The sequence below is a fragment of the Macaca fascicularis genome, chromosome 14, assembly GCF_037993035.2.
Source record: "Macaca fascicularis isolate 582-1 chromosome 14, T2T-MFA8v1.1".
Lineage (NCBI taxonomy): Eukaryota > Metazoa > Chordata > Mammalia > Primates > Cercopithecidae > Macaca > Macaca fascicularis.
Genome location: NC_088388.1, coordinates 125,666,954 through 125,694,816, shown reverse-complemented (window position 1 = coordinate 125,694,816; position 27,863 = coordinate 125,666,954). Strand labels below are relative to the sequence as shown.

At 43.5% G+C, this 27,863-nt stretch overlaps 1 long non-coding RNA gene across 3 annotated transcripts in view; it reads right to left on the bottom strand.

Annotated features, from left to right (window-relative positions):
* Nucleotides 1-7,851: 7,851 nt before the first annotated feature.
* The window catches only part of LOC123568671 (uncharacterized), a 64,365-nt gene continuing 44,353 nt past the window's right edge, over nucleotides 7,852-27,863 (bottom strand). The window contains exons 2-4 of one of the 3 annotated variants that reach the window (XR_006692097.3): nucleotides 22,999-23,166; nucleotides 19,527-19,754; nucleotides 7,852-12,283 (exon numbers count right to left, since the gene is read on the bottom strand). This is a non-coding gene — a long non-coding RNA (uncharacterized lncRNA). Of the gene's footprint in view, nucleotides 12,989-18,675; nucleotides 18,954-19,526; nucleotides 19,755-22,998; nucleotides 23,167-27,863 lie in introns of those variants that run through there. The other 2 variants (XR_006692099.3, XR_006692098.3) reach the window with 2 other exon arrangements.

Genomic DNA, 27,863 nt, shown 5'->3' with positions numbered 1-27,863 from the left:
CTCACTTTAGCATGTCTCCAAATCACCTGCAGGAATCGCGGAAACAAAACTACTGGACCCCAAGCCCAAAGTTTATGTTGCAGTCAGCCTGGGGTGGGGCCCCCAAATTTGCATTTCTAACACTTTCTCAGATGGAGTCAGTGCTGCTGGCCTGGACCACATTTTGAGAGCCGCTGGTATAGTGGTGCAAAGCTTCTGAGGGAGCTCAGAAGTCAGGCCCGCCCCTGCTGACTTAATGAGTTTGCTTGCATCTTAATTCTTCTCACCTCCAAAATGTAAATACTGTCACTGAGACAGCCAGGTGGGAAGAGTTCCCTCGCAAAACTCCAACTGGCCTGTGGACTGGGGAGCACACCGGGAAGGAGCCACAGAAGTCCGCACCATTTGCGGTGGGGAGGAGCCTGGCCCCTCCTCTTCCTGTGTGGTACCTGGAATTCAGTTTGCGAGGTGGGAAGTCCACGGGCAGGAAGCACGCTCTCTCGCTCGCTAAGAGTCTCTGTTTCCCTGTTTTTTCCTTTTTGCCCAATAAATCCATTTTTCTCACTCTTCAAATTGTCTGTGAGCCTAACTTTGCATGGCCGTGTGACAAGGACCCCGCCTTTAGTTGAACTAAGGAAAAGTCCCACAACATTAATATCTACCTTGCAGACTTTCCATGAAGATGAATAGTACGACACATGCCAAGTCCGTAGGCTCTTATCCGGAACATGGGAAGCACCGTTGTGGCTGTTTGCATCCTGCTCTCGGCAGGCCCAGCTTTGTTTTCTTAGCAGTTTTCATACCAGATCGTGCAAGGGTTAAATAGACCATCTTAATTTTGTGTCTTTTAAAACCTGTACTTTCATTTTTCATTGAAAAGGCGATGAAGTAACACTAACATGTTGTATCAGTCAGGGTCCCAACAGAAAACAGATGGTATACTCAAAATAGGAACATTCTAGGAGGGTTTATAACAAAGGGACTGTTTACACTGTGTGGGTGTTGGGGGAACCACAAGGGACAGTACAGTAAGCTGGGGCTTAATTGCAGTTAAGCTGATAGCACCCCTAGGCCACAAGGAACAAGGAAGGGAAGAAGCAGTTATTAAGCCTGGTGAGAAAGAATTCTTTAGAGTTGGCTGCCTTGAAAGAAGCAGTGATCTTTAATCAGAGGACACAACCAGCTCCAGGGTACTTGCCAGGAAGAGAGGCCAGGGTATTAACTCCCTGACCTCACTCTTCTTCCTCCTTCCATTACCTGCCAGAGCTCCCTACTGACTAACTGCTCAAACCAAAGGCCGTGGGAACAAGGGATGAATCCAGTATTGGTGTATTTACTTTCATTGTATTGATTGATTCTGACACCAACCCTGTACTACAGATGAGGAAAGAGTCAGCCTAAGTTTAAGTAACTTGCCTCATGCCACACTGTTTGGGAATGGGTGGGTAGTCAAACTCAGGTAGTTTTATTTCAGAGCCTGTCCACTGAGTGAGCTCAAGAAAGGGAGACCCAGGAGAAAAAGAAAAGAAATTGAGATGCATATTTTTGGTTAAGATAACAATATTATCCACTGTGTATGGTGGATATTACACAGTTGTGTGATCCAGGGCCTCAGTGACCTCATCTGTCTTGTTAAGTTTAAAAACAAGAATAAAAGTGAACAATGCTCTCTCATTGCTACCATTACAGGTAGGTAAAACATGCATATGGTAATTGATAACATTGGCTATAATAGGACATTAGGATGATGCATGATATTCTTTTGATTTTCTCCATTTTCCGAAGTTCTAAAATATGGCCAGATTGGACTTACATCTTTTTAGCATAAAAGCAATCAAATAAAATTTTTAAAAATAAAGTAAAATGGAAGGTGAACCAGGCAATCTCCAAGTTTTGATGAATGTTTTATGAGCCTACAATCTTGATGTCAATCTCTCTATCTCCCCTCTTTTAATATTAAATTAATCCTACAAATATGAATAAAGGTCCACAGAATACATGCCAAGCCTGGGAGACTCACGGTTTAAGAAAACTCTGGTGGAGGGAGTGAAATGAGCAAAGTATAGCACAATTGCAGTGATGCCCTCTGGAGTGGGAACAGTTACTTGTACCCTCCAGTTGCATCTGATCCATCTTCTGTAACATTTCCTTGACCTTTCTGAAGGTCATGGAGATTTAGAAAGAGGCTGGGCAAAGCTTTGAATATGGGCAGATAATCTGCTTTTGAGGCATCCCTGGAGGACATTGCCACTGGAGCATTCTCGAAATGAGAGTTGGAGTGTCCTGTAATGGGTATCCTGCTTGCTAGATGAGCATAAATGTAAATGGCTTAGAAAGAAAACCCTGAGAGGTCAGAGCATGACATTTCAGAGATGCCCCACAAATAGGTCACAGATCTCCTACAGGCATGAGGTCATCTTCCACAGGAGTGTACTTGCAGGTGGGTCATGGAAAGCCAGACCCACTGCCTCTGTCCTGAAACAGCAAAACTGCTCTGTAAGGACCATGTAAAGTCAAGTCTCTGCATTTCCATTTGTGATACCAGATGTCATAATTACAAATATGGAGATTAACATAAGTCTATCAATTCTTAATATAGTTATGGCATCTTTTCCTTACGTTCTAACTTGGACAAGTGACCACCCATGTCTAAAGGGACTTCGCGGTATTCTTAGCAGAGAGATGATCTAATCTGGTAAATTACTCAATTTTCACTCAGCATCTCTTCAGGGCACTGAGTCGATGGCCACTCACTGACAATTTACTTTGTAACTCTTCTCAAACCATGTTTGCATAAGAATGCTAAATTCACTATGGACAAGGAAAGTGTCTTCTACTTTTCAAAACTTGCAGAGTCCCTGGTGTAGGACTCTACCTTTGGGGTAGACGGTGGGACTATAACCAGAAGTTACTAAATCTTGAACTTGAGTGAACTTCAGTGCGTCTCGCAAGAATCTATTCCTATGCTCCATAACGGACTTTATGTTGGTAATTTTGCATTTTTAAAAAGAGTCCCCCAAACTGTATAAATTTTAGACATCACATCCATTACACACTGAATCTACCTGGTGTGTAAATCTAAATATTTCAGACTGTTTGTCGGGGTAGGGTTTATATTTCAACTATGTTTAAATAGCAAAAGCCCAGGATATAGGCTCCCTTCATTTATTCAGGCTGATATAACAAAGTCCCCTAGACTGGGTGGCTTATAAACAACAGAAATTTAGTTCTCACACTTCTGGAGGTTGCAAGGCAAAGAATGAAGCACTGGCAGATTTGGTATCTGGTGAGGTCTCACTTACTGTCACAGCTGGTGCCTTCTCGCTGGGTCCTCACATGTAGAATGAGTTCCTTTGAGCCTGTTTTATCAGGGCACTAATCTCATTCATGAGTGCAGAGCTTCCCGAATCTTCCCAAAGACCCCACCTCCAAATGCCATTCAATTGAGGGTTAAGTTTCAGCACATGAATCTGGAGAAACACAAACCTTCAGTGCATTGCACAGGCTTCTGCTCCAGATCTGTTTCCTCTGCCTTCCCCACAACCTCACCAAGTAGTCAAGGAATGGAATGAGAAGAGGAGCTTCAGTTACCTAAACAGTTTAACGCTGAAGGCTGCCCATAGCGACAGACTGTCGTTAGTAAGCAGGTGGGAAATATGGTCCAACTGAGCAGAGACAGTGAAGAATGGGGAGAGAGATGCCCACGAGGTCCCAAGTTCAGCCCCGTGAGTGGGCCTAGCACGATGGTGAAGAAAGTGGGCTCGGTGTGAAACAGCCTTACTGCTTACCAAGTCTGGAACCCTGTGCCTTGTTACTGAAGTCTCAGTTTCCTTATTTTAAAAAATAAGAATGAGAACGCTTACTTCTTGGGGGTTTTACAAAGACAAAATGAGATAATATGTGTAAAATGCTCAATGTGGTATCTGGCACAGATATATATAATTGTCTATAAACAAGAGCATCTGCAATCATCACTAAACTAGACAAGACAAAAATAAGATCATCTCAGAGAAATGCGACATACCATATGATATTTTACTTAGCACCTTATATTATTACTCCTTTGCCCCCAACCCTTCTCATGTCTTTTATCAGTACATCATAGTTATTATAACCTCATGACTATCTTATAAATAGAATAATATACCATGGAATTAAGAAAAGAAACAAAAAATGTCTTGCCCATGTTGACACACAAAAAAACAAATTATAAAATCAGAATAATAAATTATATTCCTAGGGAGCCCAAATGGTTCATGGTGCCAATAAAACTTATTTCAGCTTATATTCAGTGAGCACTTATTACATACAAGAACTTTGCTAGACACTATGGGACAGTCAAAGATAAAAGAGATTCCCTACTCTCAAAGACTTTATAATACACTAGAAAAGATTTCCCAGAATGAGTTCTTTCCGTGGAATACTAGTTAAGAGATGTTACATTAAACAGGTATTTCGTGAACAAATTAAATTTCAGAAGCTTCAGATTGAACACAAGTATACAGGTTTTTTCACTATCCAGCCTCTCATAACCATTGCCATGCTGATACGCCTTGCAAAGCTCTAAGAAGAGAAAAATGACTACAGCACTTTGCAAATTTGTTTAAGTTTCTTTTGTTGTTTTTGTTTGTTTGTTTTTTTGAGATGGAGTCTCACTCTGTCGCCAGGCTGGAGTGCAGTGGCACGATCTCTGCCCACTGCAACCTCCGCTTCCTGGGTTTAAGTGATTCTCGTACCTCAGCCTCCCTAGTAGCTGGGATTACAGGCACGTGCCACCACCCCCAGTTAATTTTTATATTTTTAGGAAAGACAGGGTTTCACCATGTTGGCCAGGATGGTCCTGATCTCTTGGCTTCGTGATCCGCCCGCCTCGGCCTCCCAAAGTGGTGGGATTACAGGCTTGAGCCACATCGCCCGGCCTTGTTTAAGTTTTGAACTCTTCTAACATCGTATCTCATAGGTCTAGGGTTCCAGGAAAACACTTCGGGAAACAATGGAGTACATAACTAAAATAAATACACAAATGACTCTAGGACAGATTGAGTGAAGTTCGGTATGTAATAAGAGCTCAGTAGAAACAGCAAATATCCTAGTTAGTAAGATTCTGGAAAGGTGTCGGGGGAGACATGGTTTGAGATGGGCCTTAACAGATGGATCAAATGTTGTGCTATTGATACCCAGGCATGAGAATGCCTTGTAGCAAGGCTAACACAGACCGGGAGAGGCACGAGGCCAAGAGTGTGGAACAGTGGGTTGGCTCCATCAGACTAACTCATAAAATACTTGCAGTCAATATGGGGGAGATAAAGTCTGAGAGAAAGAGTGAGCCATGGTGTGTAACAGCATGAAACCCACAGCAGAGTCATTGGAAGTAACTGGGAGAGCTGATCAGAACTTCAGGAAGAAAATTCTGACAAAATGGAAAGACTAGATTGGACTGGGGAAAATTAAGAAGTGAAGAAACCAAGCAAAGATTATCTTAACCTCAGCAAGAAGTCATCTGTCCTGAACCAAAGTGGTGACAGCTACATAATGGGGACCAAAACATTTCAGAGAGAAATATTTTAGAGATAAAATCTTCAGTGATTTGAAATCTTCTGTACGTTTTATCCTATTGATGACATCTTCTTATAGTTGTAAGTGGTCAAGTTGTACTTACCAAGTTTAGGAGGTTGAACCCAACATATGTTATTCTCTGCCAGTGTGATGTCAACTAAGGGAATTTGATCAAGTTACTCATGGATAGGCATTTAAATTCTTACAATAGAAGACTTCACTGAAAGAGCCAGTGACACTGTCTGATCAGATGATGACAGACTCCTCTGATCCCCAAAAGGTGATTTATAGGTAAAATTGACCAGAAGGTAGAGCTGAAATTCAATACGCATTTCTCTTTCTTAACACCTTCGGCTGTTCGGACCTGTGAGGAGCACCGAAACATCGGTCACTTAGAATTCAAGGTTCTGCAACACTGAAACCATATTTAAAACTGCTCCCCACACCGTACACAAACAGGCCGTTAGAACAATGCAAGCCCCGGGTCTCTGCTCCCTTGCAGACTAATTGGACAAGGTACAGCGTGTGGTGTGTGAGTGCAATTGTTCAGAGGGGCAGCAGGCTCTCTCAGGTCTCCTGACCCGGACTGCACAGCCCAGAGGTTGTCACCCACTGCTGCCTCTGCTGAGTATGCGTGAACAGAGAGGCCTCGTACTTCATCCACCAGATGGAAACCTTGCTGCCCCATACTGTGGGTGGCAGATGTTTTCCTGCTTAATTGTTGAAGATTAAGATTTGCAAACCAAAAAGTAAAAATACTTCCCCCAGGCAATTATGGCCAATCAAATCACAGACTTTGGGAAGAAAGATGATGACTACTACAGCAATTCCTCACTTAACTTTGTCGATAAGTTCTCAGAAACTACAACTTTAGGCAAAACACCATCTAACAAAACCAATTTTACTGTAGGCCAATTGATATAAACAAGAGCAAAGTTCCTACGGCATATTTCTAGTCACAAAAACGTCACTGAACTTCTAAAGAAAGACCCAAAACACTTCTAATAGTAAACATTGAAATACATGTGATCTATGCATTTCAGAAAGATTAGTACAAACAAGTAAGATACGTATTTACCCACCTTTTGGTGAATCAGTGAGTCGGCAGTCATAGTGGTGGTGAGTTAAATCCAGGAATAAATAAATGTTTGCAAAGGGGAAATTGTCAGAGAACCTCCTACCATCATGCAGTTCAAAAAAGATCAGAAACATGGTGAGCTCGCTGAACACTTTTATACAGCATCGTTTTATTGTCATGTATTTGTATTACTATCATAGACTTTATAAATTTTTATTGTATAATCATTGTATTCATTCATTCATTCATTCATTCATTTCCCAACCCACCTAGTTCAGTCCATCCAGTCCAAGGCACCAGGTGGGAGCCAGCCCCAGACAGAATGTTGTCCCATGGCAGGGTGTGCACTTACACATACACACACACACACACACACATGCTGAGACCACATAGACACACCAGTGAGGCTATCAGGCACATCTCTGGGATTTGAGAGGAAGTCGAAGTACCCAGAGAAAACCCTTGCAGACATGGGGAGAACATGCCAACTCCACACAGGATGGATTTCAACACTATAACAAAATGATATTGAAAGAACCTATGTTATTCTAGGATGTGCTGTACATCCTCCCTCTCCTTGTAAGTAAATTGCACTCCCCTGAATTCATTTGGCCTCATGTGGATTTGAGTTTCCTTCAGTGTCCATCTTCTTTCCATGTGTCTATTCCAGGAGCTGTGGTGTCAGCCAGAACAGGGTGACTAGGCACTTCTGTCCTCAGGAAACTCATTTATTCAAATATGTGTGTGTGTATGTGTATATATATATATATATATATATATATATATATATATATAGTAGCTGGGTGTGGTGGCTCACGCCTATAATCCCAGCACTTTGGGAGGCCAAGGCAGGTGGATCACTTGAGGTCAGGATTTCAAGACCATCCTGGCCAACATGGTGAGACTCTGTCTCTACTAAAAATACAAAAATTACCTGGGCGTGATGGTGTGCACCTGTAGTCCCAGCTACTCGGGAGTCTGAGGCAGGCGAGTTGCTTGAACCTGGGAGGCGGAGGTTGCAGTGAGCTGAGATCACGCCACTGCACTCTAGCCTGGGCGACAGAGCAAGACTCCGTCTCAAAAAATAAAAAACTAAATAAATACAAAATAATAAAAATTATCGTTTTAATGTCCCAATGCAGAGCACTATGCTAGATGCAATGAGAGATAAAAGTGGAGAGGCAAGTGCTAGAAAGATCCCTTCTAAATGAGAGAAACCAAGGAAGTGATCTTTGAGCTGTGCTTAAAGAGTAGGAAGAATTTTAATAGGTAAAGTTGAAAAGAGAAGGAGAGAAATAACAGAGGAAAATAGTAGGCAAGCAATTTAAAGTCGTATTTGGGGTTCTGTATAGTAAGCCAGATTGAAGGCTTCGTGTGAGTAATTATACACAGTTAATGCCTGAATTATGTGAATAGATGGATCTTGGATTATTTGCGTGACTGATAAAACAGCAATAAACCTATTTATATTTTACGGAAAATTTGTACCATTTAAAAGGACTTCAAAGAATTAACTTGGTTGCAGAACAATGCAAAAAATCAAATTAGAATTTAAAACACAATCACATATACACACAAATTGTAATTGTCCTATAAAAGGAAAGAATTGATTTATCAGCAATTGTTCCTAATTAGACAAGTCCACTTCGCTGTCTGGCTACCCAGCTGGCAAACATAATAATCTTTACACATGTACACTTTGCAAAAATGAACTACAGTTCATTTTAAATCTCCCAGTTTGTTTTGGAAGCATATGCACACACCCTTCTGGATATAATGAGATACATTCTGAATGATAAATATCAGTTGATTAATGTATGCAGAGCTTCAGTTTAATAACTGTTTCACAAAAAATTATTTGACTATTGTTAAATCTTAATAAATGTTTTAAATAATAAATTGGCCTGTATTAACGGCTAGCTATTAGCTCTCCTACTTGTTATTAGCTATTAACGTAACTCTTTCGATTTAATAAGGTGTTTATCATTGTTTATTTTCGCAGTTGTTGCTTAGAACTAGTAATGCATTTTCCTTCCTACAGATTCTCAGAGCTCTTTTCTAATATTACCCATGACTTCTCTCTTTTTCTAAACCTCTGATGACCTCCACCCAAACACAGCTGCACAATTGGGCTTCTTCAAGGAATACTTACTCAAATAAAGAATCTGCTTGCAGAACTCTGCCCAGACTGTCTTTCTAGGCCATGGCTTTGACTTGGTTTCTATTTCAATGACGCCTTGGAACAGGCTGCAACCAGTGACTCCTTGGGAGTGATGGGCACCTGGCAGAGGAACTTCTTGCATGGACTAACCATAGATGTGAATTCCTCTCCCCAGTCCTGTTATAGTAACCAGGAGATTAAAGGGTGCACCTAATGAGAAAGCATCTGAGGCATCTGGGCACAGAAGTGGTCAACAGCACATGTGTCTCACGGTGCCAGGCTGCAGCCCCCTGCTGGCACACCTTTCCCACCTGAACCCTCAGAACAGGTCCTGGCTCCTTTAAGAGCCTCCAGTGAGAATTCAATAATTGTCTCTGTGGAAAGTACGAGTTCCCCCCAGTGCAGCGTGATAAATCATGGATAATAATAGCTCTTTCCAAAATAATCCTTAGGCAGAAGCAAAATCCAACTGAGAAGGTTGTGCAGAGTCAAAACGAGGGACCTAGATCTGTCGTTTATTTAGCTCTATAAATACATTGAGTGTTTCCTTTGTCACCGCTGTTGACATAATGTATTATTATTACTATTCAGCTATTATTCCGTTAATGCCTATATTTTTGTCTCTCTGTTTCCTGCTAGGCCTTCATTCAATGGGTTGACCGTCCACTTTTAACCCTCAGTCTTCTACTGACCAGATTTCAGTTCTAAGCCTCTCCACTTTTACCACCAAGAGTCAGTACCATACTTTCGGGAGATTTCTAGAAACAACATCCTAGTGTGAGTGGAACAGATCCAAGATTCTAAATTTTGCTGATTTTCTCTCCATGGTGGCAGGAATATCTAGAGATAGATTTCTTTTTCCCCAGGCATAATCCCCATAATATTTGTTCTGTCATTTTCACAGTGTAAGAACAAATGGAACTTTTTATGTCTATACATGGGGACCCTCAGAATGACTCCCAATGCTGTTCGAAGTGGAACTTGTCATCTTGAATTGCCTGGGACTGGTTATAGTGTGATTCAGTTGGCAGAGATATGACAGTTTTTCCAAAAGAGGAAGTAGACAGTGATTCATTATCCTGTTCACATTCATGATCCTTGGTGGATGCCTTAGCACTTGCTGGAAGACCTGGCAGCCCATCCCGGGCCCCTGCGTCCTCTACATTGCTGCACATAAAATCCCACCTATTATCTCAAGTATAGCTACCCATTGCTGAGTAGGTAAAGTCCCAGCATTGACTACTTAAAGCTTTAAACCTAGGTTTCCAAGACCCCAGGTTATTACCTCACCCACAAGTTCATGCCTTTCTTCTTTTCGATTTATGGAGAAAGCCCAAATCATAATTCTATTTTAAAAGATCATAAGGCAGATTGTTTCATTTTCCTTCTTTAGAGTGTAATTATTCCTAATTCCACAATTACTTTGCAAAGTGACAGTGTAATGATTAAGAGCACTCTCTTTTAGCAAATTTTTCTTATCACCAAACTCCATAAAAATTTAACTTCCTCCAAAAATTATGATGTTGTTGGGTAGTTTTTATTAGACAATTTTGGGACTTGAAAATTCTTTTTGACTGGTTTTCCTATACTCCAGCACATGTATAATTATAACTAATTGCTTCTCTGCACATTCCCCTTTTCTGTGGAAGGAAAGAAATAGTTTTGGGAAAAATAAGAACAGTGGGAAAAGCAGGGAGGGGCCCTTTTTTTTGTTAATTGTACGGGGCTGACTGCATGTCTAGTGTACAGTCAGCATTTCAATCAGCACATCTTTTCAACTTGTGGCTCTGAACAGCTGGAATGTGCTATGAAACATAGGCCAGGATAAAAGGCCATAGTATTGTATAGCTTCAAAACCAGCAATCAATCAATCACGTGCACATGCGTGCACGCACACACACTGGAGGTGAATTGAACTATCTCAGGGGCTGTCATTATGCTGAATGATATGTGCTTTAAAAGCACGTGAGTTGGCAAACCTATGCTCTCGACCTTCTTCAAATGCCAAGTCAGGTCTGAAATCCAAGTCAGAAAACATCTGGAAAAACGAGTAGCCTGATGGATCAATCAGGTATGTGTCTCCCCGTGACCCCATCATTGATCGTACACGCTCACGGTTTGGAAAATCAAGCTGCGAGGTTTCAGTGCCTCACCCAAATGTGAGCCTGTGTTTGAACATCAGAGATAAAGTTCAGGCCTCAAGACATATGTCCAGAGAGTCCATGGCTGTCAGAGGAGTAGACTTGCCTGGCCATTAGCTTCCTCCCATTACCACAGTTGAATCAGCCTCTGTTTTGGGGGCAGTTGTTGCAGGTTAAGAACAGAGCTATCCCTGCTTAGCCAATTATAGTGGAAGGCTTACAGCAAAACATATAGCCCGGCATTTGATGGAGACCAGAGAGATGAATAATTCCTTGTACTTGGGTCTCTTAATTATCTGAGATACAATGAACTCTGGTTAACCTTCTCTTCATTATTTCTGACCCCTACTTTCCAACTTTGGACAATAGAATAGGGAACCAAAAACTGAAGGAAGGGCCCGGAGCACATTCTCACACAATTTCCGGGAGAAAGTGCCAGGAGTTTGTTAAACTTCCACTTTAGCAAGCCTGAGAGGTGAGAATAAGCCTCCCGCCATGTGTGTGTGGGTGTGTGTATGTGTGTGTGCGTGTGTTAACTGCGCTGAGTTCTTCCTAGACATTAGCTCATGCAGCCTCCCAGTCCCCGGTGAGGCAGGTAAAAAGCTCTGATGCCTATTTCACATGCATCGAATGTCAACAACGGAAGTGTATCCATGCAAACCTCGGAGAAAGTCACAGAACTGAAGGAATCGTTTTCCTTGATACTCTAAGATCTCACTGGCAAATATGGATTAAATTCCAACTGTGTGCATCAAATTGTTCTGAGTGGAAATGACATACTGGGAAAATGGGAGATACAGTTTTTCTTCTTGAGGATCTAACACTCTTAGGTGGGGAAATAAAGCAATATACATATGTAAAGCAATTAGAGAAGAAAATAGTGCAACATAACCCACTGCCACACCTCAATAGAAGACTGTTGTGATCCTTTTTTGTTAATGCCACAAACACATTTGACAGGTACGAGCTTCTTTAAAGGACTGCTGTCATGACTTCTATGAGAGCAAGACTTCCGCGGTTTTCTTTTTGAGACTGTGGAACTGCTCTCCACACCTGATCTCTGTTGGAGTCCTCCAGCCCAAATACCACAAGGACAAACATATGTCCTAGAAATGGTTGGTGACCCCGCAGAGACGCAGTTGGCACCCTGAGATGTTCCCGAGTGGGCAGCTGATGGCCTCCAGTTGGGAGGGCGCATTTCTTCCCGTGAACTTGCTTGCCTCGGTTCTTCCATTAATGAGTCCATGGGTCAAACGAGGGGCGAAGATGAAGCGCGACTCCCCGCCGCTCTCGGCCTCCCGCCTTAGGGTTGCGGAGGGGAGCCCACAGGGCCCAGCTGGGCGGGAAGAGGCGTTCCCCCCTGTCTCTCTGTCAAAAAATAAAATAATAATAATAATAATAATGTCGATGATGAAAAATCCATTATGGCTTGAGGGTGAAAATAACATTTTCATTCTAACATCCATGTGAGGCATCAAGGCATCTTCTGATAGAAAATGATGAACTTGCACATCAGGAAGTGCAAAGACTATTTAATCAAAGCCTTAAAGAAGATCAAACCTCATCATAAGATGTTAAATATATATATACTGAAAGCAGATAAGAAGAGTTTTGGACTGTGTGACCTGAATCTGAAAATCGGAAAAGAGCCTTTTAGGTTCTTCCACTACAAGGAAAATATGCCATTTTTTTTTTCTCGCTCAGCAATCCAATTTACTCACTGCAGTGGGTACAAGATAGGACTTAAGCAGTATGGCCAGTCGGATAGCCTGGAGAACCAGAGTGCTCTCTTATGTCCCTTGTTCTCCACACACTTTGTTATTGACTGTCCCTGTTTTCTTATTTTGATTCATGTTATACATGACTTTTAAATGAGAAAGAGACAATGGGGAAATCCCACAATATGTGAATGAATAGGTGTCATGGAGAGAATAACCAAGGTCTAAGAAGGATATGGGGCTCCCTCGTTCTGGCTCCTCAAGTGGTTCCAGGGTTCACGTCTTTGCTCTTAAGACCGGGCGAGGTTCAGTTTCACAGAAGGTAGCTAGAGGGATGCAGGAGCACATAGAAAGCCTGTAGAGAAATCAGGGGGACAACAACACAATGAGGGCAAGGGCAAGGACAAGGACTCAGGGTGGACCATGGTTTTAATGCCAGTGATGTTTGCATGTGTTACTATCATTAATATGTTAGCGTGATGGCAGGTCATCAATACCATTGCTGGATACTGTGGGTATTGTACAGTGGGGAAATATTAATACCAATAGCTATCATTGAGCATTTACTATACACCAAGGATGTGCTATACACTTTTGTAGGTTATATATAATTCTCTCAACAACCCCTCAAAATAGGCATTGTTTAAACCCATTTTGCCCGAAGTGTCAGAAAAGTGAAGTAACTTGATTGAAGTCATATGGTTAGAAAGAGCAAGACCTGGAATTCACCTCAAATAAGCATAATTACAGAGGTTTTATTCTTCTTCTTTCTTTCTCTCTTTCTCTCTTTTTTTTTTTTTTTTTTTTTTTTGAGACGGAGTCTAGCTTTGTCGCCCAAGTTGGAGTGCAGTGGTGCAATCTTGGCTCACTGCAACCTCCACCTCCCGGGTTCAAGCAATTCTCCTGCCTCAGCCTCCCAAGTAGCTGGGATTACAGGTTCCTGCCACCATGCCCGGCTAATTTTTGTATTTTTAGTAGAGACGAGGGTTTTACTGTGTTGGCCAAGGTGGTCTTGAATTCCTGACCTCGTGATCTGCCCGCCTCAGCCTCCCAAAGTGCTGGGATTACAAGCATGAACCACTGCACCTGGCTTTACTTTTTTACTTACTAAATAATTCTCACTATTATTTTCAAATATAAGCCCCAAAAAAATCTAGAAATGGCCAAAGAAATCTACAAATTGTGCAGAAAAGTAGTTGCGTTTTCCTGTTTACAGTCTACAGGTAATACTTGGTGTAATACTCAGGCCCCAGTGGCTGCCATCCCTCATCACAAATAACTTATTATCAAATCCATCCCAGAAAAGCCAATGTGAGTAATGGGCAGGGTTTGGCACATTCCGGCTCCCACGGCACTTCCTCATAGAGAAGAGGAAGGGTCAACTAGCAAGTAGGCTACAAGCTGTGGCAGCAACCCCGTCCCTCCTGGCATACCTCAAGCTTGTTATTCTTTTGCAATGTCTTTTTCCTGCAACATGTTGCCAGATGACTGTTTTTCTGCTGTTTGCTCTCCAGGCTCCCTTGATGAAGGCAGCCGCTGTTGTTCAATCAGATTTTACCCGTAAAAAAAAATCATGGGGTAATTTCCTAGGCCTCTTATATCCTGCTAGGAATGGCTCTATGTATGGTTTAATGGGCAGGCAAGCACATACAATCCAATGAGGTATCAGTGCATATAAGGAATACATATATATACACACACACACGTACATATATACATATATATAATACCCATATATGATATGTATTAATAGAAGTCATTATTATAGCATAAAAATGTAAAGATGTGCTAAGGAGATGGAACAATATGGAGGAATGGTAGCCATTCAAAATTATTTGAAGAAGTTTTACCGGTGGAGGAAAACGAGTTATATGCAGATTTTGAAAGGAGGAGAGAAAAGATAAAAAAGCACATTCTCACCATGAGAAGTAATCATCAAGTAGTAGTGAATCAGGCTGACTACAGAACATGAGTTTTGATATGTTTACAATTTATCTGAGGACAATAAATAATCCATGCTTCAAAAAAGAGAACAAAAGTAAAGCAAACAATATAAGACATCCCATAAAATGCACTGCTAAGTTTTGTGTTCTACACGAACTTTTTCTTTCCTACCACCTCCCAGGGGAAAGGACTCCTCTACTGAGGAAGGAAAGAGACCCAGGACAAATGCTGGGCTTCTGCCCTTCTTTGGCTTCCTTATCTGGCTTCTTAGCCCAGGTCAGACCCAGGAGATCCCTACAGGAGATACACGCAGGGCACATCTTTCTAACCTAACACTTCTTTGGAAGTTATCAATGTACTGACTCCCACCTGGAAAAGGGTGAAAGATGAAAGGAAGAAATGTTATAATATCTGCCTATGCTTCTCTCACTCTCCTGCTCCAACCTGTCACCTCTGATGAAGGGAGTGAAAACAGGTAGTGACAGCCTTTGGAAGGGGAGGATGGATGCTGACTGGGCTCTGCATTCTGTGAGCAGTGGTGTTTGCCCCTGATGCCTGGGCTCCCGGGAGGATAGAGATCACTGCAACTTTGGGATAGCTCTTCTCACTCTCCTTGGAAACAACTCCTTTTTTATGATCAGCAGATGTACCTGAGGGCTCACAGAGCTTTAAAACTTTCATCAAGAAGCCTCCCACTACTTGAGGGGAGTTGCCTTTAATCTTCTCATATCACACAAGCATAATCAGACACACTCAGAGATTATGGATCCAAATCCTACAGAAAGCCATTAGCACACTGGTGACCAGAATGGGGAGCTCTGGATACCGGCATATTTAGACACATTTCTTATCTTCCTAGGGCTTCTTGCTACTTCCTCATCTCTGTAGCTAGATTTGGCTTGGGGAGAGAAGGCCACCCAGGTTTTCTGAGTACCTCTCTGTACTAAATCCTTCCATATTTGTGATCTCACTTAATCCTTACAGCAAGCCTTCAGGGTAGATAATATTATTATCAGCCTTACTTTATCAAGGAAGAAACTACCTTGCCTAAAATCAAACAGCCAATAGGGGTTTGAGTCAAGGGCACATCAGTGTGATCCATGCCCCAGACCGCTTCCACCACAGCATGCTGTGAAGACAAAAACTGATGCCAGAACAGAGTTGGCCAAAAGAAAGGCATTGCAGATGTCAGGCAAAGCGCTTTGGAAAAGGGATGTCTGGGTAAGTGGGAGTTTGATGAATCAAGCATTCAGCACAGGTCAATTCAGGATTGTGGAGGCAGAACTGGCCCTGAGCTGAGAGTGTGGCACAGAGTAGAGTGCCCGGCTTCAGCAGGGTCCTAGGAACATTCTGGTGCCCTGTTGAATCACACTGATCCTTCTCTAGCCCAGGGCTCAGGTCTTTGTGCCTTCAGCAAGACAACGAAGCAGGAAAGCTTGACCTTGGTTCATCCTTCCACCCGACACGCTACTGTCTCTTTCCCTCTGTTTTCCCCTCCCGTGATTGTTTTAAAGATCCATCCTGAGAAAATTCTTCACCTGTGTGATTTTCATCAATGTTTTATTTTGTTAGACATACTTAGTCGTTGTTTCTGCTCTTCTCCTAACCTTGGATCTTTTTTGTATCCTTCTCATCATTGCCCCTTTTGCTTTCTGAAATATCCCCCAACTTCTTGCTCTAATTTCCTTTCTATTTTTCTCTTCTGAAATGCGAAGGAGAAGAAAAGAATGGGAGCCATCCTTTGCATCTCCCTGAATGATTCATTATTTGATTTTTTTTCATTACATTCTTTGAATGAGCTTCATAAGATCTATGGTAACTAGATACCCCATTTGTGTCAACTGTTCTTTTGATTTGTTGGCACTGTCTAAATAAGCATTTCAGAGCATCTTCCTTCCCCTGTTTTTGTTTCACAGACCTGGTGGTTGGGTTTCCAGCTAAAGGGAGAAGAAAAGAAAGAGGAGGTTTGCAGAAAGGTCAGACAGGCAGAGAGCAAGCCCTTGTCCAGTCCGCAGGTTACTCAGGCCTTCGTTTTGTTTTTGGTTTTGTTTGAGGGGAGGGAAGAATTGGAAAACAATTCACTGTTTTTGTGTACACACACACTTGCACACCCACACGCATTTCAGACTGAGAATATCCGTGTTGGGTAGGCACAAAGTCATATAGACCAGACCATTCATTTCAGTGATGCAGAAACTAAGACCCGGAGAAGCAAAGTAGCTTGTTAAGATCATAAAACCAACCAATGGGTAAACTGGAACTAGAATCCGAGCATCCTGACCCCCCACATTTCGGAATTTTTTCTACTGACCTGTCTAAAGATGGAGCTCTGAATCTTTCTGACTTCCCTTTTAGTGATCATTTTTGGCTCTATTATCCATGAACTTATCTGAAGTCTTCTTGAAGCTATTTCTGTTTTCAGTGTCATGCTCCCAAGCAAGACTCTGAAACCACTGAGATGGAGGAAGATAAGAATGTGAAGGGGTTTATTTTTGTGCATTCTCAGATCCTTGACCTCTTTCCTCCTGAGGGAGTCAGGGGCCTTACAACTTAGGAGAGAGATCTAAAGGCGAAGGACTTTGTTTTGGGAGGGGCTTCAGGGCAGGCCCTTTGTTAGCATTTCCCAGGAAATGCACTATCTTCCTCCCACAGGTAGCATTTGGCAGCAGACACGCATCTAAAAGGGACTCTAATCTGACTCTGATCTTGGACGCCTGTCCAGTTCTCACATCGTAACCCTCAGTGAGCTTCGTGTAGAAGAGGCAAGTCAACGGACATTTCAGCCAGAGCCTGGCTTGCTTCCCAATTCTCATTTGCTCATTACTTCCTGGCAGACTTGGGGCCAAACTACCCAACTAGCCCCTAAATATTGTGAGAACAGACAGTAGAAACCAGTTAGTTCCTTCTCCAGGACAAGATCATGAAAGAGTCAGGAGCAGAGCCCCAAGGGCCCGGATTCTCAGGCCACCAGAGCAAGCTCTGGCTTTGTTCTGGGAGAGGTTGTCTTTGCCTTAGTCAGCTGCTCAGAACGGAGAGATTTTCAAATGTCTCTTGAAAATCAAAAGTTGGGAAAGGTCTTCTTTTTAATGATCTAGGCCCCCTCCTGTTAATTTCCCAGCAATGTGGCCTTTCATCTTTCCTCGGGTTCAATATAAAAGGGCCCGGATCTGGTGGAGAAATAATAGGAGGAAGGAGATAACCGCAGGACTTGGGGCTGGATTTTTTCCATTTAAACTAGGAAGATACTAACGGCTTGGAAGATTTGCATAATTAAAGGAGCCTATCGATGCAAAAACTGGGGTGATTGGGGATGAGAAAGGCCACCTAAGGGGTGTTGGGGGGGGACAGAAAGAGAAGAGTGCTACAGTAAAAAGAAATGACAGTGGGTGCCATGGGGAAATGAATCAAACTGTTCTCTTTCTTCTTAAGGAAAATTATCATTTCAACTTTGCTCAGTCTTCTCTGTGACCACTTAGAGGAAGGAAGGCTCCCAATCTGCATTTAAATGGAATGATTTCAGGGAGCACCGAACAGAGAGTAGGCTTTTCACCCCTCCCCCTTCAGGAGAAGGCCATGAATGCATTAAAATTGACAGCTGTTCTTTGCAAATGCAAAAGGCTACACTCACCCATTTCCAGTGGCCCTGACAGGCCACAGGCTTCTGTGATTTGGTTTTAGGGATGGAGAAGGTCCTTTGCTCAAAGGAAAGGATCAAATGCTGTCTGGAACTCTACCATTGAATGTAATTGAACTTTTTCCAGGTCGCTTTGATCTGTTTTTAAAATACTGATGTCCCAGGAGAAGAGGCAAAGCTCTCAGCTGTTATCAGTCCTCTACATCGAGGTGTGATTGGGAGCTTTGAGAAGAGGTTTTCATTCCTTTAACAAATACTGTAAAAGCAGCAGCTGCCAGGCAGGCATCGTGCTTGGTTCTGGGGAGGCCAGAACAAGGAGAAGTCCTGGCCTAAAGAGGTTCACAGTCAGTGGGTTTTGCTGCTCAGGGAAAGGGAAGGGGCGCCAAGTGGAGAAACAGAAAATTTGAGCTCTACGGAAGGATGGAAGGAGCAAAAACAGGAAGCAGAAGAGCACCAAAGATACGCTCTTTTTTTTTCTTTTTTTTTTTTTTTTGAGACAAGGTCTTGCTATGTTGCCCAGGCCGGTCTCAAAGTTCTGGGTTCAAGCAATCCTCCCACCTTGGCCTCCCCAAAGTGCTGAGATTAAAGGCATAAGCCACCACACCTAGCTGGAAGATACACTTCTATGACATTTCTGTGCTTTTCCATTTGTGTCGCAAACTGGTCCCATTCCTGACAAATGGCTCCCTCTTTGTTTGACTTCCGAGGATGTAAAGCACCTCTGTTCTTATCCCTACTGTCACTTGAGATAGAGAAAGGCAGAAGGGGAAAGAAACTGTTAACATACACCAGGATTTTTCCCCCTAAATTTCTTACACTCCCACCTCTCAGGGCTGCTTTGCTGCTAAAAGCAGAGTCCTGTCCTCTTACGAAAATCTCCCCTCCATTTTGCTTGGTCAGCATTAGAAGAACTGAGGACTGTGCCTTTTCATTAAAATTATTTCTATTTCTGACAGGCCCCTAGGTGGGTCACAGGACAGGCGCCTCTGTCCAGAGTTGACTGATGGTCCTCCCGCTGCCCATTCTGCCTTCATAATTACTTCTGGAGCTGCAACACGACAGCCTGCACAGCCTGGGAGCCAGGGCACCCCGTGAACCCTCGAAACGTCTCCTGGAAATGCATAGAAAGGCCTTGAAGGTGAGGATGAGTGGGGGCTTGTGGGGAAAGGCACACGCCTCTCTTTCACAGAGAGGGTCCGTGTGAAAGAACCCTGGGGAGCCTCCTGTTCTGGGCTTCCAGAAGAGATGAATCACGGCCCACAGTGTGTGTGGGAGGAGGGGGCGCCTCAGGTCCTCAACAGTCTGCAAAACTCACCACCACAGCAGCACATCTTAGCTTCTCATGTCACTGCATTGGCCCCATAGGAAAGCTCCTTATTCCATTTCTTCTGAGAGATGTATTCTGAGTTCTGGCTTTGCTGTACAGGACTTAGAAACTTCCAGAGGTGTTAGAGACTCTTCCATAGGAAAAAGCTCCTTGTCAGGGGATGGCAGAGCATTGGCATCAAGAGTCCACTTGGCATGTCCCAGGAAGGTTGTTATCCTGAAAGGACACAAAGATAGATGTGTACCCGCCCCCCCGCCCCCGCTACACCCTTTGTTCTGCTCTCTAATCTTTGCACATACCAGAGATTTCGTAAGTTCTGTGAGTACCTGTTTTTCTGCACGTACCAGAGATTTTGTTTTGCACATACCAGAGATTTTGTAAATTCTGAGGCAAGGTCACAAGACGTGTTTAAGTAAGATAAACTCTTGCTGCCATAAACCTGCTCTCCCGCCTCAAAGGTTGAACCGAAATATCAGAAATGGCGGGAACCAATCATAGTTAGCCAAATCGCCTTGTTCAAACACTAGCCAATCATATATCTGATTTGTATAATAACTCTATGCCCACTTTTCTTAGACTATATAACACTGCTCGGAGCTCAGTGGGGGAGCTCTCCTGCCCGTCTCGTTTCGCGAGCGAGTGAGAGTTCCAGGTTCGAACCTGTAATAAAGATCCTTGCTGCTTAGCTTTGACTCTGGACTCTGGTGGTCTTCTTCGGGGAATAAACGGTCTGGGCATAACAATCCTTTCCCCTGACTGTCTAGTGGGGCATTGCAAGAACTGAGGCATTGCAAGAACTGAGAAGTTGCCAGGTAGATCAGTAGAATTTTGGAAGGGTCAGCCTTATTTTAGAGCAGCCAACATTTTTGGCAACAGGGACCGGTTTTGTGGAAGACAATTTTTCTATGGACTGGTGTGGTGGTGATGGTTGTCACCATTACGAGGAGTCAATGGTTTCAGGATGATTCAACTGCATTACATTTATTGTGCACTTTATTTCTATCATTGTTACATTGTAACATACAATGAAGTAATTATACAACTTATCATAACGTAGAATCCGTGTGAGCCCTGAGCTTGTTTTCCTGCAACTAGATGGTCCCATCTGGGGTGATGGACACAGTGGCAGATCATTGGATTCTTATAATAAGCAGATTCTTATAATGAGCAGGCAACCTAGATCCCTGGTTCGCATTATTCACAACTGGGCTTGAGCTCCTATGAGAATCTAATGTCTCTGTTGATCTGATAGGAGGCAGAGCTCAGGCAGTAATGCAAGTGATAGGGTCCTGCTGTAAATTCAGATGAAGCTTCACTGCTTGCCCACCTACCCCTCACCTCCTGCTGTGCAGCCTGGTTCCTAACAGGCCATGGACCAGTAGCAGTCCATGGCCCCAAGGGATTGGAGATCCCTGTTTTAGAAGCATAATGGAGCTTCCGAAACAGCTTTTCTTGGAGAAAGGCATTTTGCAGAGGTAATTCCTCTACAAGTCATCTCTATCTTGATACAGGTGCCAGAAACCCATGGCCATGAACCGACTGTGTTTACTCACTTATTCATCCATCGGTTTGTGTTGAGCAAGTCTGGGCCAACCATTTGGGTCCAGCAGGGAATGCAGAGATAAACAGGATGAAGACCCTGCCCCCTAGAAGTTTACTACCTAACAGAAGCCATGACATCACCGTCTCCCTCCTGGAGCTGATCTTCATAGAGCAAGCTCTGGGCACGGTAGTTCCTGCTTCACAGATATTATGTCCTGACTCCAAGCAGATCCACGAGACAAGGACTGAGTGGTCCAGGGTTGCACGGTTTGCCAACACTAAGGTTGGAAGCTGGTTCTCTGCCCAAAGAGCTCGTGCTCTTAGCCATCACTGAACACAGACAGTGGGGTAGGAGTGGGATCAGATGTCCACAGAGGGCTGTGCCCATTCAGAGAAAAGACCTGTCACTCGTCACTTCTGCTGCCACAGTCTCTGTCAGAGGGCTTTGGAGAGCTGTTTCTGGCTGCTCCACCAAAAGCACCTGGCAGCTTTCCTGGGCCAGCTTACAAACAGGGACAAAAAGACACGCCATTTGGATTGGCCCCTGTGTCCAAGAACAGGACATATTTTTCACTCCCTGGCTTCCCAGATACCCCAAGCTCTCTGCCTCCTAAAGGGGAGATAAACATTTCAACTGGGGGAGGCCTTAGAGAGAACCTAGTCAAGTAATTCACTCCCATCCCCTAGTTCCCAGGAAAGGAGATTGAGACTCAAGTGAGCTCACCATGGGCCATAGTCAGAGGCAAGGCAGGACCTCTAGCCCCGGGTCCTGGGCCCCAACCCTCTGATAAACCCCCACCTGGAGCTCACCAGAGAAGTCTTAATACGAAGTCGGACATCTCAAGAGATGGGAGTGACTGGCTTTTATGTGTGCTATCTACTAAGTCAAACCGGGCAACAAGCAGTGATTCAGGGGTCTGAGCTCTTGTCAATCTTGTCTCTTCCCAAGCCTGACACTTGCTAAAACCAGATTCTGAAAACTCTCACTTAAAGGAGATCTCCCTCGGCTGATTAGCTCTCTGCTTTATCCTAACCAACAGTCTTTATTGAACACACTCTGCTAAGCTGAAGGTCTCTGGAGAATCGATTGTACAATCCTTGCTCTCCTATTCACGGCCTAGGTCTCTGGGAACACCTGGACTGGAATTCCCCTAGATGGTCTGGTTTCCACTTTCCCTCTTCTCAACCCCATCAATGAACATGCAGCAATAAGCACCTGGGCATATTTTGAAACTAGCCGGATCTGGCAATCTAGAGAGCGTGTCTGTAACATGAGCTCCCCACTGCCACCAGCTTCCTGAATGAGGACTCAGGGCCATGCATAGCTTCGATTTGGAGAGAATGCCTTACCTAGGGTCATCTTCTTAGCAGGAGAGGTTGTGGAAACAGCAGGCGCCATGACATGACGGGGATGGCTGGGGTGGAGATAACATCCCCGCCTTGAAGAGTAAGCAGGAGATTTACAGGCTTATGGGTCTGGCGCCTGATTCAGCAGAAGCCCTTTGTTTTATTGCACCCTGCGAAATTCAATCATTCCCAGGGAAGGCCTTGCCTTGGAAGGGGGAGATTCAGGCTCTGGTTAAGTTAGGATTAAGTTGCTGATTTCAGCAAATGAAAACCAATGACCGCTGCTTGTCTCCCACTTGTGGGGGGCACCTACCGAGGTAACTCAGCCTCCCCAGTGTCAGGATGAGGGCTTGGATAAGTTCTTGGGGCAGAAGATGCCATTTGCTTTAGGGCACCTCGCCCTTACTTCGTGGACTCTGACATTTCAAAGGGTGAGTTTCCTGCTGGGGCTTATTTTCTTCCTGAGTCGGCACAGAAAGGAGATGAGGGTTGCAGACACGAGCTCGGGTGTCTCCGGAACTCTCCCCCTAGGGCTATCTTGCAGACTTTGCACAGGTGGCAAATCACTTACATGTACAAAGGCATCTCCGTTTTCTTTGAGTAAAGCTTGGAAACATCTCCTGCCACCCGCCCCGCTGCAAGAGTTTGTTCAGTCTTTGTTTATTCCTGCTCAGGACAGGGAGGAAGATGGCTGCTCTCCTTAGGGGTGGTATAAATTTTGGTCTTCAGGTTTCTCCATCTGAAATGCAAATACAACTTAGGCCAATGCCTCATCAAGCAACACATTAGCCTGGCTTAATAACAATCAACTGAGACAAAAAATGAAGCTTAGCATCCACAATAATGATATTATCTATGATCTGTTGAATAATTACTATGTACCAGGCGCTATGCTAAGCTCTCTACAAACAATATCTTTCTTTCCTTTTTTTCTTTCCTTTTAATCCTCACACAGCTCTGAGGCAGGTATTCCATTTTACATTCAGAAAGGTTTAGCAATGCATCTGGAGTTACACACCAAATAAATGCAGAGTCAGGAGTCCAACCCAGGCAGTCGGCCCCCCTCACCCTTTCCTACAGGTGCTTAGGGTTGCAGCAAAAATTAGGAGAAAGAAACAGAAGAGGAAGGAAGATTTTGCTTCAAGGGGAGACGGGAAGGAACAAAAGATAGCTTGATGTGGTTGAACAGTTAATGTCCTTAGAGTCACACAGACCCTTGTTCATACCTCAAATGGAAAAAGTCCTCCCTGCTCTGTGGGAGCTTAGGCTGTAATTCACTTGTCTCTGATTGTCACTTACCTTATCATGGTCCCCCTTTCCCTTAGCACTACAGAAGGTGGCTCAAAAACACTCCCGCTGCTGGTCCCACATCAATGCTGGGAAGCAAATATGATATTATTCCAGTTTCTGAAACAAGGATCCTGAGATTAAGCTGGGATAATGAACAGGCGGATAGTTACCCAGAAAGTGAGGAATAGATTTATCATAATGATAAAATGAATTCAAGACCAGTGTCAAGCAATGGCAGATCTCAACCCACTCTTCCTGATCTCTCCCTTAGCTTGCTTTCTTTCTTTCTTTCTTTCTTTCTTTCTTTCTTTCTTTCTTTCTTTCTTTCTTTCTTTCTTTCTTTCTTTTTCTTTCTTTCTCTTTCTTTCTTTCTTTCTTTCTTTCTTTCTTTCTTTCTTTCTTTCTTTCTTTCTTTCTTTCTTTCTTTCTTTCTTTCTTTCTTTTTGGTCCAGCTTTATTGAGGTATAATTGACACGTAAACCTCTGCGTAAGGGTTGCTTTCTCTCAGAAGCCTCCCTGACCTTTCACCTCTTTTTACTCTCTCCTAAAAAGCTCATGGTGTATATCACACTGTATTTCAGTACATACTCAATTGTACCTTTAGAGGCAGGGAATGAGTCTTCTCTACTGTTATGCATTCTGGATCTCATGAACATTGAATGAATGAATGAAAGAATGAATGAATGAGCTTACAATGAGAACTAAAATAACATGGGACACAGAAGACATCCAAGAGATTAGCGTCATTCACTCCCTTGGCAAGAGGTCAGCCTCAACGGAATCACTGCTGAGTGCCTCCCGAAGGTGAAATAACAGCCATCTAGGACAAAGAGACTTTTAAAAGATATTTCCCAGTGTTGGGGACTCTGATTTTTGGTCTAGGGCAGAATTGTGCAGTGACAATGGGGTGCTCAAAATGTTGAGCTTCTCAAAGGCAGCCAGCGTCTTCTTCAGCCTTGCACTTCCCAGTCGTGGGTGAATGGTAAGTTGACCTGAAGAGGCGGCATTCCTCCTTAGTCATTGTACGTGCCCACCAGGATGATAATCTCATTCTGAACCAGTGCTGAGGCCATGGCAGCAGAGGTGAGTGACCACAGCTCAGCTGTGACTAGAATAACTACAGCCCAGCCCGATGGTAAAGAGCAGGTGAGTTTGTGGGAAGGATCTGATTCATGGAGCTGTGAGCCCTAGGCCCTGACACTTTCTGAAAAGGAAGAGCCTACAAATAGCATCCCAGGAAGGTGTGGGGGAGGTGAGTGGGGATGGAGGGACAGGACAGAGACAGGCTCTGTTACCACTGCCCTTACGCAAGAGTCCCTGTTATCTTCACACCAACAGAGTGCAATGCTTAATGTTATGTTTCAGCTTTTTAATTTTAGTGCCAATTATACCAGTTATTATTTATTCAGTCTAACCTTTGCACCTCGCACTACAGCGGGTGACTCAAAAACTTCCAGTGGTAGGCCCTACAGCAATGCCATGAAGCAAATATTTATATTATTCTTTTTTACAAATGAAAATCCTGGGATTAAGCTGGGATAATTAACAGGCTGATGGTTACCCAGAAAGTCAGGAATGGATGCGTCAGAATGATAAAATGAATTCGGGACCAGTGTCAAGCAATGGCAGACCTCTTTTCACTCCTGGTCTCTCCCTTAGCTTTCTTTTTTTTAATGTCCAGCTTTATTGAGGTGTATTTGACACATAAAATTTGTATATATTCAAAGTGTACAGCATGATGAGTTGATATACATATTCATTGTGTAATTGTTACCACAATCAAATTAATCAACACTTTCATCACAACACATAGTCACCGTGTGTGTGTGTGTGTGCGTGTGCACACATAAAACACACTTAGCAGCTACTCTCTTACCAAGTTTCAAATAAATAGTATTGTATTATTAACTAGAGTCAACGTGCTATACATTAGATCCTCAGAACTTATTCATCTTATAGCTGAAGGTACTTGCCCTTTAACCTACTTCTCCCCATTTCCCCCAAACCCCAAGCCCTAGTGATCACCATTTACTCTCCTTTTGAGGTTCTGACTTTTTTGTTTTTTAGGTTCCTATGTGTTAACTTGACTAGGCTAAGGAATGCCAAGATAGGTGAAAAAACATTATCTCTGGGTATACCTGTGACAGTGTTTCTGGAAGAGATTAGCATTTAAATAAACAAACTGAGCAAAGAAGATCTGCCCCCACCAATGTGGGCGAGCATTATCTATTCCTTAAAGGGCCTGAATAGGACAGAAAAGCAAAAGAAGGGTGAGTTTGCTCTCTCCTCCTTCAGCTGGGATGCCCATATTTTGCTGCCCCCCGACAGTGGCACTCCTGGCCTTTGGGCTTCAACTGAACTACACCACCGGCTTTCATGGGCCTCCAGTTTGCAGATAACAGGTCATGGGACTTTTCCACCTCCATAATCATGTGAGCCAATCCCTCATAATAAACCTCCTATGGGTGCCATTTCTCTGGAGAACCCTAACTAATCAACAGAACAACCACTTAAGGACCAGTTTCTCCTCCTCAACTTCATTTCCCTCCCAAATCACTCCTCCCATCCTCCCAGCTAGTTTATCTCCACATCATATGACCCCCTCAACTACTCCACAAGAAATATGTGGCGGAAATACCAAGAAAATGAATAAAGCAGAGATTGTGATGTGTCACCCACTGATCTGAGCTCTCACCAGAACCATGAGAGGTAGGTACTGTCATTCTCCCCATTTTACAGGTGAGGAAATCGAGACTCACAGAGGTTAAGTAATTTGCCCAAGGCCTTTCAGGTGAGGAAGCTTGGAATCAAACCTAGGCGGTCTGGCTTGAGAGTCTGTGTGCATGAGGGAGAGGAGGAGAGGGCAGGGAAGGGGAAAGGGGATGTTGTGTAAACAGGAAAATGAGAATGCTGGTGAGCAGGCAGAGCGGATCCCAGGAAGGCACTCCTTACCCTCAGCCTGTCATTTGCATACATCTGTTTCTCGCACTAGCTAGTGTGTTGCCTCTTAGGGAGCATGATGTCAGATGTGTTCTCTCCACCTGCAAGGCAGCAAATGACGTACTCTGTTCTCCAGGTAAACATCAAACCTATTCCCCCGCCTGCCAAGACCAGTGGGTAGAGATGCCTGGCTGCCAGTCTACATATGCGTTCCACAGAGCATGCTGGAAGTGAGCTCAGGCATTGAGCCTCCCAGTCCCCACCTTTCTCCTCCCTACACACACACACACACACACACACACACACACACCCCTCACCTTACGACTCTGCCACAAACATCAGCTGCTTCCCCTCAGCAGGGAATGGCAAGGGTCACCCTGTGTCACGAGGACCACCTTCCTTCCTGCATCTCTTCCTTACCTGCATTGGCTTTTGACAACCCGGCAGATATATTTCAAACCACTTTTGTTTTTTACTGAACAAAGAAAAAAAAATGTCCCTGTCATTGTTCACTGTGCTGTTGCTTCCTCCTATTAGCTCTGCTAAGATGCACCCAAAGAAAAGAAAATACAAGTGCATACAATTAGCAATGGAAATTATTAATAGGAGCAAGAGATTCAATCCATTCTACAAGTGATTCTGTAGTGATTTTAGTAATTGATAGTAATTAAACACTAATTAATTCATTTCCTAACTAATGTATTTACTTTATTTATGGGTATTCACTTTAATTACACTTGTTTGCATTCCTTGGGTTAAGTAATACAAATTTACTCTCTTTTCTGAAAATATTTATTTGGGCTTCTTTAAGTCATTCTTTGAGAATGTGTGAGAACAAAGACTAATTGCTTCAAATTGCAGCTAAGCACATTGATTTCTCACTTTGGAATGTGGAGCTAATGAAAAGTGAAGCTTTTCTGACTTCTCGGTTGGGCCTTATCTTCTTTCCCCTCATTCTGGTCCAGCTATCTGGCAAACAGTCTCTCTGTTTTGTTCAGAAAAGATCTGAGAATAAGTTGCATGTGGACCTGAAACATCAGGGAATAACAGCCCCAGCTTTGGGCCTCACTTGCAATAAGCAGGATGAGCCCAGAGAGACACGGCAGACATGTGTCTGTTCTTTGGGTTGAGTGGTCACTAGATATCTCAGCGAGATTCCCAGGACTGGAAGCAAAGCGCTAAGGGCCACCCAGCTTTCTTATCTCT